Source organism: Papio anubis, chromosome 6 (genome assembly GCF_008728515.1).
Source record: "Papio anubis isolate 15944 chromosome 6, Panubis1.0, whole genome shotgun sequence".
Taxonomy (NCBI): Eukaryota; Metazoa; Chordata; class Mammalia; order Primates; family Cercopithecidae; genus Papio; species Papio anubis.
Window position 1 is genome coordinate 68,875,997 of NC_044981.1, and position 18,249 is coordinate 68,894,245.

Sequence of the window (18,249 nt, forward strand, 5' to 3'; positions counted from 1 at the left end):
ATGTACTTTTCACATTTCAAAGCAAATCATGCCTTCCCAACAGTCTTCCAAGTTCTTAACTCATTCCAGCATTAACCCAAAAGTGCAAGTCCAAAGTCTCATCTGAGACTAGGCAAGTCCTTCTGCCTGTGAACCTGTAAAAGCAAAAGCAAGTTAGTCATTTCCAAGATATAATAGGGGTATGGAAATAGGGTAAATGTTCCAATTCCAAATGGGAGAAATTGGCCAAAACAAAGGGACCACAGGCCATGTGCAAGTCTGAAATCCAGCTGGGCAGTCATTAAATATTAAAGCTCCAAAATTTCCTTTAACTCCATGTCTCACATCCAGGGCATGCTGATACAAGGAGTGGGCTCCCAAGGCCCTAGGCAGCTCCATCCCTGTGGCTCTGCAGGGTTCAGCCCCCTGGCTGCTTTCATGGGTTGTTGTTGAGTGCCTGCAACTTTTTGAGGTGCCTGGTGGAAGATGTTGGTGTATCTATTTTTCTGGGATCTGGAAGACAGTGGCCCTAGTAGGCAGTGCCCCAGTGGCAACTCTGTGTGGGGGCTCCAATCCCATATTTCCATATTTCCCTCTCACACTGCCCTAGCAGAGGTTCTCCATGAGGGCTATGACTCTGCAGCAGACTTCTGTCTGGACATCAGGGTATTTTCCTCTTTTTTTTTTTTTGGCTGAGTCTAGCTCTGTTGCCCAGGCTGGAATGCAGTGATGTGATCTTGGCCCACTGCAACCTTCACCTCCCAGGTTCAAGTGATTCTCCTGGCTCAGCCTTCTGATTAGCTGGGATTATAGGTGTCCACCACCACACTGGACTAAATTTTGTATTTTTACTAGAGACAGGGTTTCTCCATGTTGGCTAGGCTGATCTTGAACTCCTGACCTCAGGAGTTCGATCAGGAGTTTGAACACCCACCTCGACCTCCCAAAGTGCTGGGATTACAGGCATGACTCATCACACCCAGCTCATCCAGGTATTTTCATACAGCTTCTGAAATCTTGAGGGGTGGGTTCCAAAACCTAAATTATTAATTTCTATGCACCTGCCAGCCCAACACCACATGGAAGTCACCAAGGCCTGGGGTTTGCACCCTTTGAAGTAACAGCCTCCAGTACATTGGCCTCTTTTAACCATGGCTGGAGCTGCAGTGGCTGGGACCAGGGCACCGGGTCCCGAGGCTGCACAGAGCAGTTGGGCCCTCGACCTGACTCACAAAATTATTTTTCCCTTCTTGGCCTCTAGGCTTGTGATGGGAGAGGCTACTGGGAAGGTCTCTGACTTGCCCTGGAAATCCCATGATCTTGGCTATTAGCATTCAGCTCCTTGTTACTTATGCAAATTTCTGTAGCAAGCTTGAATTCTTCCCCAGAAAATGAGTTTTTGTTTTTTTTTTTTTCCTACTGCATGGTCAGGCTGCAAGTTTCCCAAACCTTTATGCTCTGTTTCCCTTTTATACACAAGTTCCAATTTCAAGCCATCTCTTTGTGAACAAATACAACCGAATGCTTTCAGAATAAGCCAGGTCACCTCTAGAATGTTTTTCTGCTTAGAAATTTCTTCTGCCAGATACCCTAAATCTTCTCTCTCAAGATCAAAGTTCCACAGATCTCTGGAGCAGGGGCAAAATGCCACCAGTCTCTTTGCTAAAGCATAGCATGAGTAACCTTTGCTCCAGTTCTCAACAAGTTCCTCATCTCCATCTGAGACCACCTAAGCCTAGACTTTATCATCCATATCACTATTATCATTTTGGTCAAAACCATTCAACAAGTCCTTTGGATGTTCCAAACTTTTGCACATTTTCCTGTCTTTTTCTGAGCCATCCACAGTGTTCCAACCTTTGCCTGCTACCTAGTTCCAAAGTCATTGCCACATTTTCAGTTTATCTTTATAGCAGTTCCCCACTGCCTACCAATTCTGTGTGTTAGTCCATTCTCACATGCTATAAATATACTACCCTAGACTGGGTAATTTCTACATAGAAGAGGTTTAATTGACTCACAATTTGGCATGGCTGGGAAGGCCTCAGGAAACTTACAATCATGGTGGAAGGTGAGAGAGAAGCAAGGCATGTCTTACATGGCAGCAGGAGAGAGGCAGAGAGTTAGGAAGTGCCACACTTTTAAAACCATCAGATTTTGTGAGAACTCATTATCATGAAAACAGCACGGAAGAAACCTCCTCCATGATCCAATCACCTGCCAGCAGGTCCCTCCATCAGCACATGGGGATTACAGTTTGCAATAAGATTTGGGTGGGGACAAAGAGACAAACCATATTAGGACTGTAGACCATGTAAGGCCTGATAGGCCATTGGAAAAGATTTGGGATTTTTGTAATTGCAATGGGAATTCCACCTTCTACTCTAGGCACTCTCCTTTTTGCCCCCAATTTCTCATCTGATATTATTTTATCTGTCCCTTTCAGACTTCTCTCATCACCACTCTAAGACCTCATTGACAAGCATACAAATAGCAATACGTTTGCCTCATGTAGGAGTCATTTCTCTGCCCTTAACTTTCCTGAGGTTATAGTAGCATTTTATCACTGACCACTTCCTCTTTTTTTCCATTGGCGTGTATGACACAACCTTTTATGGTTTTCTCCCACCTCAGACTTCTTCTCAGTCTCTTTTTTATGTATCTACTCCATGTTTATGAATAATTGTACACAGTCCTATGACTACGATATCATCTGTGTAACAGCATCTCCCAAATATCATTGTCCTAGTCCTTCCCAGAACTCCAGTTTCATATATGAACTGCCCACTTGACCTCTCCACTTAGATCCTTAATATACATCTGAAACATAACATGGCCAAAATCAAACTCTTCTTTGACCATCTTAAACTAGTGCTCTGACAGACTACACCATCTCAGTCACGGGCACCCCTTTCCACTCAGCATTATTCTTGATTATTCTCCTTCCCTTTTACCCTAATACAATTAATTCATTAGCAAGTACTGTCACTTTATGTCTAAAATACACCTTTGGTCAGAACAATTTGCTCCATCTCTAAGATAAGCAGCCTCACCCTAGCTGCCATTATTGCTTTCTTATGCTAATTCAATAAGGTTCTAGACAATCTGATTGGTTCTAATCTTACCCCTACAAATTCACTGTTTTCTGAATAACCAGTGATTATTTTAGAATGTGAATTAGGACATGTCACTCCATGACTTAAGTTTTTCTAGTGCCTTCACATCACACTTATAAAAAATGTTTCTAAAATGCTTATCTTAGATTCCAATTGCTACCTGCCCTTTTATGCTTACCTTGGCTCACTCTCCTCATTATTTAATGATTTGTAGGTTAAGTGTAAGTCTTCAAAATTGTCAAATATATTGAGTTCATTTCCTCACACTTTTCCAAAATTTTAGTCAATATGTGTTAGAAATCCATCAAAGGGTTAGTTTCCACCACAACTGTTTTTTTTTTAAAGTGAAAAATCTGGACAATAAACACCCTATGTCCTTAATTGCACCAATTATTAACATGCCAAATTTACATGTGCTCTCTTTCTTATATCCCTTAACACCTCAACATATGTATATAAATAAGGGCATTCTCCAATCACAATACTAGTATCCTATACAAAAATTAAAAGTAATTCAATATTATCTGATATCCAGTCCATATCCACATGTCTCCAGTTGTCTCAAAAATGTCATTAAAGCTCTCTCAACTAGGATAAAAATAAAAATGTTTGATTAAGTATTTTAAACAAATATATATTAGAAAGAACTTTAACAGGAAAACAATCTTATATGCAGATATTAGCCATTTCTGATGTTCTTTTATTTGTGAAGATCTTGGTTTTCCTCTGGTATTACTTGCCTTCATCCTGAAGATGTCCTTTGGTTTTTCTTATAGAGTAGGTCTGTTGGTGATTAATCCTCTTAATTTTCCTTTATCTTAACTTTCTTTATTTTGCTTTTATTTATAAAGGATATTATCACTGGATATGAAATTTTATTTTCTTTCAACAACTTATTGAGATGTTGTTCTATTGTTTTATAGTCTATGTGGTTTCTGATGAGAAATCTGAGAAATACGAATTGTTGTTCCCTTGTGTGTTACGTGTTGCTTTTCTGTAGCTACTTTCAGGACTTTTTCTTCAGTTTTGAATTTCAGTAGTTTGATTATGGTGTTTCTAGACATTAAAAATAATTAATTTTATTTAAAGTTTGCTAATCTTCTTAGTCTGTAAATGTATGTCTTTCATAGGATTTGGGAATTTGTTGCCTATTATTTAAAATATTTGTCTTCTTCAATCTCTTCTTGACTTCTGACATTCTAACTACATGCATGTTAGACTTTTTAATATTATCCCACAGGTCTCTTAGGCTCTATTCATTTAAACACTTTTCTTTTCTCTTTTCTTCTGGGTAATTTCTATTTAATCTGCAAGTTCCTGAGTTCATTGCTACCTTATCTGCACTCTGTTATTCAGATTATCTAATTCATTTCATTCATTCAGATATTAATTTTTTAACTCTAAAATTTCCTTTTGTTGTTTTACATATTTGGTATTTCTCTACTAAGATTTCCTGTTTTCCTTTATTTCTAGTGTGTTTATTTTTTTTTAATTTCATGGAATGTAGTTACCATAATACATTTTATTAAAAAAATTTTAATTTCCATAGGTTTTTGGAAAACAGGTGGTATTTGGTTACATGAGTAAGTTCTTTAGTGGTGATTTGTGAGATTTTGGTGCACCCATCTCTCAAGTAGTATACACTGAACCCAATTTGTAGTCTTTTATCTCTTACCCCCTACTCACCCTTCCCCCTGAGTCCCCAATATCCATTGTATCAGCTTTATGCCTTTGTTTCCTCATAGCTTAGCTTCTACTTATGAGTGATAACGTACAATGTGTGGTTTTCCGTTCCTGAGTTACTTGACTTAGAATAATTGTCTCCAATCCCGTCCAGGTTTCTGTGAATGCCATTAATTCATTCCTCTTTATGGCTGAGTAGTATTCCATCATATATATACCACAGTTTATCCACTCATTGACTGATGGGCATTTGGGTTGTTTCCATATTTTTGCAATTGCAAATTGTGCTGCTATAAACATGTGTGAACAAGTATCCCTTTTGTATAATGACTTCTTTTCCTCTGGTTAGATATCCAATAGTGGAATTGCTGGATCAAATGGTAGTTCTGCTTTTAGTTCTTTAAGGAAGTTCCACACTGTTTTCCATAGTTTTTGCAGTGGTTTACATTCCCACCAGCCACACAGAAGTGTTCCCTTTTATCTGCATCCGTGTCAACATCTATTATTTTCCAATTTTTAGTTCATGGCCATTCTTAGAGGAGTTAGGTGGTATCGCATTGTGGTTTTGATTTGCATTTTCCTGATCCTTAGTGATGTTGAGTGTTTTTTCGTATGTTTTTTGGCCATTTGTGTACTGCTTTTGAAAATGTCTATTCATGTCCTTAGTCTACTTTTTGATGGAATTATTTGTTTGTTTTCTCTTGCTAATTTTTTTGAGTTTGTTGTAGACTCTGGATATTAGTCCTTTTTCAGATATATAAATCCTGAAGATTTTCTCCCACTCTATGGGTTGTCTGTTTACTCTGTGGACTGTTCCTTTTGCCATGCAAAAGCTCTTTAGTTAATTAAGTTCTAGCTATTTATCTTTGTTTTTATTGCATTTGCTTTTGGGTTCTTGGTTGTGAAATTCTGGCTTAAGCCAATGTCTTGAAGGTTTTTTTTTTTTTTCCCAGATGTTATCTTCTATAATTTTTATAGTTTTAGGTCTCTGAACTCATATTTAAGTCCTTGAGTTGATTTTTGTATAAGGTGAGAGACGAAGATCCAGTTTCATTCTCCTGCATGTGCCTTGCCAATTATCCCAGAACCATTTGTTGAATAGGGTGTCTTTCCCCACTTTAGGTTTTTGCTTTCTTTGTCAAAGATCAGTTGGCTGTAAGTATTTGGGTTTATTTCTGGGTTCTCTATTGTGTTCCATTGGTCTATGTGCCTATTTTTATACTAGCTGGAGGTTTCCTCTGGTAGTTCTCCCCAAGGACCCCTATGAGACAAGGCAGAAATGGCTCACCAGGGAACCCAGAGAGCCCATAGGGATTTTCCCACTGTTTCCTCTGCACCTGTATTTCTCTTGGCTCTGTAAATTGACTCAGATCCAGGTAAGGTCAGAATCTTCTCCCATGATCTAGTCCTTCAGTTTCCTCAGTTGGTATGTGTGTTCAGGGGCAGACGATCCCCCTTTCCCACTTCCACAGCTTGGACACTCACAGTATTTGGAATTTCTCCTGGGTCCTGCAGGGCAATCTGCATCTTTCAGAGGGTCTGTGGGTTCTCTCAGCTTTCCTGGTTTATTCCTGAACTAGTTCTGGGGCACAAGTTCATGACGTGAGTCTCCAGACATTGCTCTGTCCATCCACATGGGAGCTGCAATCTAGTCCTGCCTGCCATTCAGCATGATCCCTCCGTCGTCAGTTAGTATAACACCTTTAAAGACTTTGTCTAATTACCCCAATAAATTTGTTACCCTGATGTCATTCTCTTGAGAATGTTTCACATTTTCCTGATTCCTTGTATGTCAAGTAACTTGGACAATATCTGGCCAATATGACAGTGAATGTCATACTGTAGATTATGGGCTTTGCTACAATCTTTTAGAGTGTATCTGTGTTCTTGTTTTAACAAAGAATCAATACAGTTAGGATCCAGTTGCAATTGCTATTTCACCTTCTATACGTGGTGATTCGAATTCTAATTCCCTGTGTTTTGCTTTGCATTTAAAGGGGTCAGTCTTATGCATGCATACTTCAGGGGTTAGACCGAAGTGTTTATATTCAAAATTAAAGAAAATACAGGGAAAGAGCTCTTCCTCTGACAAGACTTTTTCCCTCATATATTATTTCCTTCCTAATAATTACTCTGACCAGTAATATGGCAGGGGTTTTCCACTGTAGTTTTAGGCTCCTATCTACACTGTTCCACCACAGGAAAAAAATAAATAAATAAAGGCAGGAAACTCACCCCGTGCTGGTTACTTCTTCAAACTGAGTCCCCTTCACAATCTACCTACTTTTGTTTACCTTTCACATTTATCTAGTAGCTTTTTTTTTTCTTTCTTTCTTTTGTCCAGAGTTCATAGTTATAATCAGTGGGAGGTATGTTCTGCCATAAAAGAACCAAATCTTCTAATCCAGCTACATTTCCATCAAAGCTCAGAATTTTCTATCAAAATTTTCTGAATTTTAGAGTTCATGCAGAGACACCAGGTGCTTCACTCTTATCCATCTTCTTCTATTTATAGATTTTTATTCAATGTTTTATCATTAATAGCAATTATTATTATTTTTGATGCTCAAATTTCCCCAAATTTGGCTAGTAAGAGCCTCTTCAGATGTCCCAGTCTTTTTTATACTTTTTTAGTGCCAAGACTTCAATTAGCCAGTTTTTTTTTGTTTGTTTTCATTTTTTCAAAAGAGTCTTGCTCCCTTTTGGTGGAAAATGCTTTCTGGTTTTATGCTTGCATTTCCCAATCAAAATGCAGTTCCTAATCAAGCCTAGCTAATGAAGTTCTTTAAAATTTTGATAATTAAATAATTCAATGAATATAAAATCAGATAAATCTAGAAGATTAAGCATTATCCAAGACAACTGACCTATATTCATTTAAAAAATGTAATGTCTTCAGGAGAAGAGGGAGAGAAGGATAGTTTATTTTCTACAGATTGAAAGGGATAAGAAATATAACTACCAAATATAATCTGTGGATCTCTATTGAATCCTGAAATAAAAATTTGAATAGCAATGGCAGAAGAGTATTTAACACTATTCCCAAAATTGATAGGCATTTGTTCTTGTCATTAAACATAATTCATAAAATTCATTCTTCATGACATATACTTCAAGGATATGATCATTCTTAAAATTTAATAGGATTTGTTTTTCTCTCATTATCAAAGGTATTGGTAAATTTTCTGGAGCTAATATTAATTAAAATAAAAATTTCTTGCTGAATTTCAAAATAGATTTTCCTGAGACATAACTCTATGCTGTCCTAACAGTCTTAATCTTTTTTTTAGAATTTAAATAATAAAGTGTAATAAAAAAAAATACTACCAGTGAACTGCTTATAACTACTTTTTCAAAGTTAATTTTTTCCTTTGAATTTATGAACTTTGACACAGTTTATTACTGTAATTCATGACATCCTTGCAATTTTAGTTTTTTTCCCAGGTACTCAAAACTGACTGTAATTAAGCTTTTTTACCCTCTTTATTTGAGGTAACCATTAAACAAATATGTAAAGATAATAATGTTTTGTAAGTAATGAAAATGGACATTTTCTAATTTGTGCAAAGTTAAAGACAAATTTAATTATTCTTTTCCCTGCATCTAATGAATTTACAATAAAACCTGTATCACTTAACTAAAAAAGTAGTGCTCTGAAAAAGGTACTATGTTCTATGTTTTTAACCATTTCTTTTCTAGTAATTCAATAAGAATTTGACTATATTGAAAATATCAGATTCAACCCAACATTTCAGTATAGTTTGAGAGTAACTGGCCAGTTAAGCCAAACAACTCATGTATTTTTTCAAACTCAATTTTTTTCTCCCTTATCAATAGACTTTTGTGTATGAATTAAGAGATTTAGTCAAGTGTTTTGTCATTGAACTTACATAATCCTTTTACTCACCAAATTACCAAATAAGAGGCAAATATTGTATATTATTGACATAATTTTATTTTTAAATGCAGCTCAAAGACTATAGAATTATTTGAAGTTAAACAATTCTTAGAATTAGAGGATGTATATTAATAAATATTATTTTACTTCTTTAAGTTTTCAGTTATTTCTTACAGGTTCCATTCAAAATATTTTGATGGGTTTTGTACTGCTAACTTGGTTTAATTCATTTTTTTCAAGGTAAAAAGAGAAACGGCTAGAGGGTCTTTAAATTATTCCTTCACTCCATTAACATACCTATGTTTTAATTTGATTTACAAATACATTAATAATTTGAATTTATAATTTTGAAAGAGTTTGTGTCTATATTTTTTATTTCACAGGAAATTAGTAAAGATCATAAATGTTAGAATAAGACAAACCTCAGCTGATCTCCCAATTCTGTCTAAACTTGAATTTCTTGCAAACATATATCTGATAAAAGGTTAACATTCAAAATTTATAAATAACTTATACAATTCAGCAGTAGAAAAACAAATAACCCTATTTGAAAATGGGTAAAGGCAGGAGATGGAGCTTGCAGTGAGCTGAGATCGTGCCACTGCACTGCAGCCTGGGAGACAGAGTGAGACTCCGTCTCAAAAAAAAAAAAAAAAAAAAAAAGAAAGTGGGTAAAGGATCTGAATAGACATTTCTCTAAAAAAGACATAAAAGTGGCCAAGAGGTATATGAAAAGAGGCTTAATATCACTAATCATTGAGGAAATGCAAATTAAAATCACTATATCACCTCACAATTGTTAGGATGATTATCATGAAAAGCCAAAAGAAGGTAAATGTTGGTGAGGGTATAGAGAAAAGGGAACCCTTGCACATTGTTGGTGGGAGTTTAGATTGGTGCAGCCAGTATGAAAATAGTATGGAGATTTATAACAAAATTAAAGATAAAACTACCATATGACCCAACAATCCTTCTTCTGAGTGTATACCCAAAGGAAATGAAATTGCCACCTCATAAAGGTATCTGCACTTCCAAGTTCATTGCAGCATTATTCACAGTAGCCAAGATATGGACACAATCTAATTGTGAACAAATGGATGAAGAAACTGTGGTGTACATATACACAATTTCTTTATCAGTTTCTACATATATAGGAAAAAATTATTCAGCTTTATAAAAGTAGGAGATTCTGCCATTTGTCACAGCATGTGTGAAACTAGAAGTATGTTAAATGAAATCAGTCAAACAGAAATAAAAATATTGCATGATCTCATTTACATGTAGATTTTTTTAAAAATAAAATATACAGATATAGAGAATAAAAGAGTGGTAACCAGGGGTAGAAAGTGGGTGTGGTTAGGGAATAAAGGAGATATGTATGTCAAAGGATACAGACAAGTAGATATGTAGTATGAACTAGTTTAGAGATCCAATGTACAGCATGTGATCTGTAGCTTATAAAATTATACTGTATTTGGGATTCCTGCTAAATGAGTAGATTAGCTACTCTTGCTATGAAAACAAAAAAAATAAGTAACTATGTGAGATGATGAATATGTTAATCCAGTTTACTATAGTAACCATTTTACTAGATGTATCTCATAACATCATGGTAAATGCCTTAAATATACACAATTAATTTTATTCTTTTAAAATACTGGATTTTATAAATTTTTAAAGTCAATAAATATTGTTGGTTATAGACAATTTATTAGGTAGAATGTATCAGATGCCCAAAATACAGTGGAAGGATAAATAGACTTGGTTCCTACCTTAATAAAGTTTAAATTTAGTGATTTAACCTCTCTAACCCTCAGTTTTTTCAGTTACAAATAGTTTAATTTATTTTTAATTTGGGGGGTACATAGTAGCTGCATATATTTATGGGTTACATGAAATATTTTGATACAGGCATACAATGCATAATAATCACATCAAGGTAAATGTGGCATCCATCACCTCAAGCATTTATCCTTTGTGTTACAAGCAATCTAATTATACTTATTTATTTTTAAATTTACAATAAAATTATTTTTAACAGTAGTCACCTTGTTGTCCTATCAAATACTGAGTCTTATTTATTCTTCCTATTTTTTGTACCCATGAACCATCTCCCTTTCCCCTCCAACGCTCCACTACCCTTGCCAGCTTCTGGTAGCCATCTTTCTACTCTATTTCCATGAGTTCAATTATTTTAATTTTTATATCCCGCAAATACATGAGAACAGGCAATGTTTGTCTTTCTGTGCCTGATTTATGTCACTTGACATAATGACCTCCAGTTCCATCCACGTTGTTGCAAATGGTATGATCTCATTCTATCACAAATGTGTGGTAATTGTGAATGGCAATTGTGAGTTGCATTCCTGATTTGGCTCATGGTTCGGCTGTTGTCAATGTATAGGAATGCTAGTAATTTTGGTATGTTGATTTTGTATCCTGAAACTTTACTGAAGTTGTTTAAAAGCTGAAGGAGCTTTTGGGCCAAAACTATGGGGTTTTCTACATATAGAATCAGGTCATCTGCAAACAGGAATAGTTTGACTTCCTCCCTTCCTATTTGGATGCTTTTATTTCTTTCCCTTGCCTGATTGCCCTGGTGAGGTCTTCCAATACTATATTGAATAGGAGTGATGAGAGAGGCCATCCTTGTCTTGTGTTGATTTTCAAGGGGAATGCTTTCAGCCTTTGTTCATTCAGTATGATGTTGGTTGTGGGTTTGTCATAGATGGCTCTCATTATTTTGAGGTATGTTAAGAGTTTTTAACATGAGCAGATGTACAATTTACAATGTTATTGAAAGCCTTTTCTCTATCGAAATAATCATGTGATTTCTGTCTTTAGTTCTGTTTATATGATGAATCACACTTTTTTGGTTTGCATTTGTTGAAACAACCATGCACCCCAGGTGTAAAGTCTACTTGATTGTTGTGGATTAGCTTATTGATATGCTGCTGAATTTTGTTTTCTAGTATTTTGTTGAGGATTTTTGCATCCGTGTTCATCAAGGATATTGGCCTGAAGTTGTAGTGTTTTTTCGTTGTGTCTCTGCCAGGTTTTTGTATCAGGATGATGCTGGTCTCATAGAATGAATTAGAGAGAATTCCCTCCTCAATCATGGGGAATAGTTTCAGTAGAAATGGTACCACTTCTTCTTTGTATGTGTGGCAGAATTTGGCTGTGAATCTGTTTGGTCCTGGGCTTTTATTGGTTGGTAGGCGATTTATTACTGATTCAATTTTGGAGATTGTTATTGATGTATTCAGGAGTCAGTTTCTTCCTGGTTTAGTCTTAGAAAGGTATACGTGTCCAGGAATTCATCCATTTCTTCTAGTTTTTCTAGCCTGTGTGCATAGAGATGTTCATAGTAGCCTCTGATGGTTATTTGTATCTGTGGGGTTATTGGTAACATCCACTTTTCATTTCTAATTGTGTTTTTTTTTTTGGATCTTCTCCCTTTTCTTCTTTGTCTAGATAATGGTTTATCTTATTAATTTAAAAAATGTCCTGGATATCTTTGTTAACCTTCTGTCTCAGTGCTCTCTCTAATATTGACAGTGGGGTGTTAAAGTCTCCCATTATTATTGTGTGTGAGTCTAAGTCTCTTTGTAGATCTCTAAGGACTTGCTTTATGAATCTGGGTGCTCCTGTATTGGATGCATATATACTTATGATAGTTAGCTGTTCTTGTTGAATTGATCCCTTTACCATTATGTAGTGGCCTTCTTTGTCTCTTTTGATCTTTGTTGGTTTAAATTCTGTTTTATCAGAGACTAAGACTGCAACCCTTGCTTTTTTATTTTTAATTTTTTTGCTTTCTATTTGCTTGGTAGATCTTCCTCCATTCCTTTATTTTGAGCCTATGTGCATCTTTGCACATGAGATAGGTCTCCTGAATACAGCACACCAATGAGTCTTGACTCTTTATCCAATATGCCAGTCTGCATATTTTAATTGGGGCATTTCGCCCATTTAAACTTAAGGTTATTATTTTTATGTTTGAACTTGATCCTGTCGTTATGATGTTAGCTTGTTATTTTGACCATTAATTGATACAGTTTCTTCATAGTGTTGATGGTTTTTACAATTTGGCATGTATTTGCAGTGGTTGGTACCAGCTGTTCTTTCCATGTTTATTTAGTTCTTTATTCAGGAGCTCTTATAAGGCAGGCCTGGTGGAGACAAAATCTCTCATCATTTGCTTATTTGTAAAGGACTTTATTTCTCCTTCACTTATGAAGCTTAGCTTGGCTGGATATGAGATTCTGGATCGAAAACTTTCTTTAAGAATGTTGAAAATTGGCCCCCACTCTCTTCTGTAGGGTTTCTGCCAAAAGATCTGTTAGTCTGATGGGCATGGACTTCCCTTTGTGGGTAACCTGACCTTTCTCTCTGGCTGCCGTTAACATTTTTTCCTTCATTTCAACCTTGGTGAATCTGACAATGATGTGTCTTGGGGTTGCTCTTCTCGAGGAGTATCTTTGTGGTGTTCTCTGTATATCCTGAATATGAATGTTGGCCTGCCTTGCTAGGTTAGGGAAGTTCTCCTGGATAATATCCTGAAGAGTGTTTTCTAACTTGGTTCCCTTCTCCCCATCACTTTCTAGTACACCAATCAAATATATATTTGGTCTTTTCACATACTCCCATATTTCTTGGAGGCTTTGTTTGTTTCTTTTTACTCTTTTTTCTCTAATCTTGTCTTCTTGCTGTATTTCATTAATTTGATCATCAATCACTGATATCCTTTCTTCCACTTGATCGAATCAGCTATTGAAGCTTGTGCATGCTTCACGAAGTTCTCTTGCTGTGTTCTCCAGCTCTATCAGGTCATTTACGGTCTTTTCTACACCGTTCATTCTGGTTAGTCATTCATCTAATTGTTTTTCAAGGTTTTCAGCTTCCTTGCGATGGGTTAGAACATGTTCATTTAGCTTGGAGAAGTTTGTTATTACCGATCTTCTGAAGCCTACTTCTGTCAACTCGTCAAACTCATTCTCCATCCAGTTTTGTTCCCTTGCTGGTGAGGAGCTGCAACTCTTTGAGGAAAAGGTGATCTGGTTTTTGGAATTTTCAGATTTTCTGCTCTGGTTTCTCCCCATCTTTGTGGTTTTATCTACCTTTGGTCTTAACTGTTGTTGACCTACTGGTGGGGTTTTGGTGTGGATGTCCTTTTTGTTGATGTTGATGCTATTCATTTCTGTTTGTTAGTTTTCCTTCTAACAGTCAGGACCCTGAGCTGCAGGTCTGTTGGAGTTTGCTGGAGGTGCACTCCCGACCCTGTTTGCCTGGGTACCACCGGCAGAGGCTGCAGAACAGCAAATATTGCTGCCTGATCCTTTCTCTGGAAGCTTCATCCCAGAGGAGCACCTGCCTGTTTGAGGTGTCTGTTGGCCCCTACTGGGAGGTGTCTCCCAGTCAGGCTACAGAGGGGTCAGGGACCCACTTAAGGAGGCAGTCTGTATGTTCTTGGAGCTTGAACACTATGCTGAGAGAACCACTGCTCTCTTCATAGCTGTCAGACAAGGATGTTTAAGTCTACAGAAGCTGTGCCTTTTGTTCTACTATGTCCTGCCCTCACTCCTACCCATAGCTTTACTCCAGTGTGGAATAAATTTTCTAGACAAGGTGGTTTAGAAACATTGGCTCATTTTTTAATACAATAGTTTGTTAGGTTACCTAATTTTTGGCTTTTTATGACTCCCCAGGAAGATCTGACTATTCTCTTCATCATACCTCCAGATATTCTGTTTCTTCTATCTAAAATATTTCATTGCTCTTTCTTGTTTTCATCTTTTTTCTCCTATTAAAGGGTACATCTTTTAGAACCAAGAGCTATGGTGTGTTTGTCTTTGTGTTCTCAGTGCCAAACATAGTAGATTCTCCCCAGGAAACAGATGAATGAATGAATAAATATGTAAATTCATAAATGAATGAAGCATGAAGCAGCTGGCTTGAAACTCCTTTTGGAATGTCACCTAATCATCAGTTAGAGCTGCCTACCTGCCAGAAATTACTCAGAACTATGGTTTTGGCTCCCTTTACTGCTTTCCTTTTCTCATAGACTAAGATAATTTTAAATAGCCAGATATGAAGATTATCAGCAATCTGAGGGGACAATGGATTTTTTTTATATTTGAATTTTTGTAATGATTAGAAATTTCAGCTACGAGCTACCATATCATGTAAATGTAACTAACCTGATTTGTAGACTAGAAAATAATACAATAGGATCCTGTTTCTTCTGGCTATATGACTACAATTATAGTAGGGAAATAAAGTAGAAGGAGGTTTCACAAGCCAAGAATGATGTATTTTTAACAAAATAATTTTGGAACCTGCTAGAGATTTTGGAACAAATTAAAATAAGAGCTTGCTTCTGGATTGCTATTAGCCACATCACCTTCTCTAGATCATTTGAAGTGGGCTTCATCCCTGGGATGTAAGGCTGGTTCAACATATGCTAATCAATGAACATAATCCAGCATACAAGCAGAACCAAAGAAAAAACCACATGATTATCTCAATAGATGCAGAAAAGACCTTTGACAATATTCAACAGCCCTTCATGCTAAAAACTCTCAATAAATTTGGTATTGATGGAACGTATCTCAAAATAATAAGAGTTATTTATGACAAACCCACAGCCAATATCATACTGAATGGGCAAAAACTGGAAGCATTCCCTTTGAAAACTGGCACAAGACAGGGATACCCTCTCTCACCACTCCTATTCAACATAGTGATGGAAGTTCTGGCTAGGGCAATCAGGCAAGAGAAAGAAATAAAGGGTATTCAGTCAGGAAAAGAAGAAGTCAAGTGGTCCCTGTTTGCAGATGACATGATTGTATATTTAGCAAACCCCATTTTCTCAGCCCAAAATCTCCTTAAGCTGATAAACAACTTCAGCAAAGTCTAAGGATACAAAATCAATGTGCAAAAATCACAAGCATTCTTATACACCAGTAACAGACAAACAGAGAGCCAATCATGAATGAACTTCCATTCACAATAGTTTCAAAGAAAATAAAATACCTAAGAATCCAACTTACAAGGGATGTAAAGGACCTCTTTAAGGAGAACTACAAACCACTGCTCAGTGAAATAAAAGAGGACACAAACAAATGGAAGAACATACCATGCTCATGGATAGGAAGAATCAATATCGTGAAAATGGCCATACTGCCCAAGATAGTTTATAGATTCAATGCCATCCCCATTAAGTTACCAATGACTTTCTTCACAGAATTGGAAAAAACTGCTTTAAAGTTCATATGGAACCAAAAAAGAGCCCACATTGCCAAGACAATCCTAAGCCAAAGGAACGAAGCTGGAGACATCACCCTATCTGACTTCAAACTATACTACAAGGCTACAGTAACCAAAACAGCATGGTACTGGTACCAAAACAGAGATATAGACCAATGGAACAGAACAGAGCCCTCAGAAATAATACCACACATCTACAGCCATCTGATCTTTGACAAACCTGACAAAAACAAAAAATGGGGAAAGGATTCTCTATTTAATAAATAGTGCTGGAAAAACTGGCTAACCATAAGTAGAAAGCTGAAACTGGATCTTTTCCTTACTCCTTATATGAAAATTAATTCAAGATGGATTAGAGACTTAAATGTTAGACCTAATACCATAAAAATCCTAGAAGAAAACCTAGGTAATACCATTCAGCAAATAGGCATGGGCAAGGACTTCATGTCTAAAACACCAAAAGCAACGGCAACAAAAGCCAAAATTGACAAATGGGATCTAATTAAACTAAAGAGCTTCTGCACAGCAAAAGAAACTACCATCAGAGTGAACAGGCAACCTACAGAATGGGAGAAAATTTTTGCAATCTACTCATCTGACAAAGGGCTAATATTCAAAACCTATAAAGAACTCAATCAAATTTACAAGAAAATAACAAACAGCCCCAACAAAAAGTGGGCAAAGGATATGAACAGACACTTCTCAGAAGAAGATATTTATGCAGCCAACAAACACATGAAAAAATGCTCATCATCACTGGCCATCAGAGAAATGCAAATCAAAACCACAATGAGATAACATCTCATACCAGTTAGAATGGCAATCATTAAAAAATCAGGAAACAACAGGTGCTGGAGAGGATGTGGAGAAATAGGAACACTTTTACACTGTTGGTGGGACTGTAAACTAGTTCAACCATTGTGGAAAACAGTGTGTTGATTCCTCAAGGATCTAGAACTAGAAATACCATTTGACCCAGCCATCCCACTACTGGGGATATACCCAAAGGATTATAAGTCATGCTGCTATAAAGACACATGCACATATATGTTTATTGCAGCACTATTCACAATAGCAAAGACTTGGAATCAACCTAAATGTCCATCAGTGACAGACTGGATTAAGAAAATGTGCCACATATACACCATGGAATACCATGCAGCCATAAAAAAAAAAAAAATGAGTTTTTGTCCTTTGTAGGGACATGGATGCAGCTGGAAACCATCATTCTCAGCAAACTATTGGCAAGGGCAAAAGACCAAACACCACATGTTCTCACTCATAGGTGGGAACTGAACAATGACATCACTTGGACACAGGAAGGGGATCATCACACACTGGGTCCTATTGTGGAGAAGGGAGGGGAGGGATAGCATTAGGAGACATACCTAATGTAAATGATGAGTTAATGGGTGCAGCACACCAACGTGGCACATGTATACATATGTAACAAACCTGCATGTTGTGCTCATGTACCCTAGAACTTAAAGTATAATAAAAAAAAAATAAAGAAAATTTCCAGTGAAAAGTCGTTGAGACTCAGAGTTTGTGTAGTGCGCTCTTTCTCTCCAGAGCTGTTGTTTCTTCAGAAATAAAGGAGAAATTTGATCTTGACTGCATTCCTGGAGGCCATGCCTAAACTAATTTATTCCCAGTGGAGCTGCACAAGGAAGAGTTGGTGAGTCTGCTAGCCAGACCTATCACTGCAATACTTTCTTCAGAATGTTTTGCCATCTGGAAAATGCATGATTCAGCTGGAATGGCACAAGTACATCATTTGTAGGAAATAGAAGAACAATAATATTAATTGAACAAACTTCAAAATAAATACAGAATATTTGTACAGGAATGCTAACCAGTTGGTGAAATGTGAATAGGTCTAAATGGCTTTCATCTTGAATGGTCTGGACACTCTGTTTCAGTCTGTTTTATTTTTGTAGTAGAAATGCTAATTTTTCAATGTGGTGAGTATAAAGAAAAAGAACGAAAATGTAGTATGTAAAACATATAAAAAATAAGGGAACCCTAAAATATGGGAATTCTGGACTGGAAGATAGGTTTTTATTCCATGAAGAATTTTGCCCACAAAAATTATGCCACAAGCAACTGAGAAACAGTGATAATAAGCTCCTAATTTTAGTGTTAGCACTGACAATGAAATGTTTAACTTGTGTGGTATCAGAATAGTAAACTTTAGTGACATGATTAATATTCTGAAAAATTGGTTGCTATCAGAAGATATGAAACGAAAATTTTTATTAGGTCACACCTCAGACCGTTACCTTTCTTGCTCATTTTGTATAC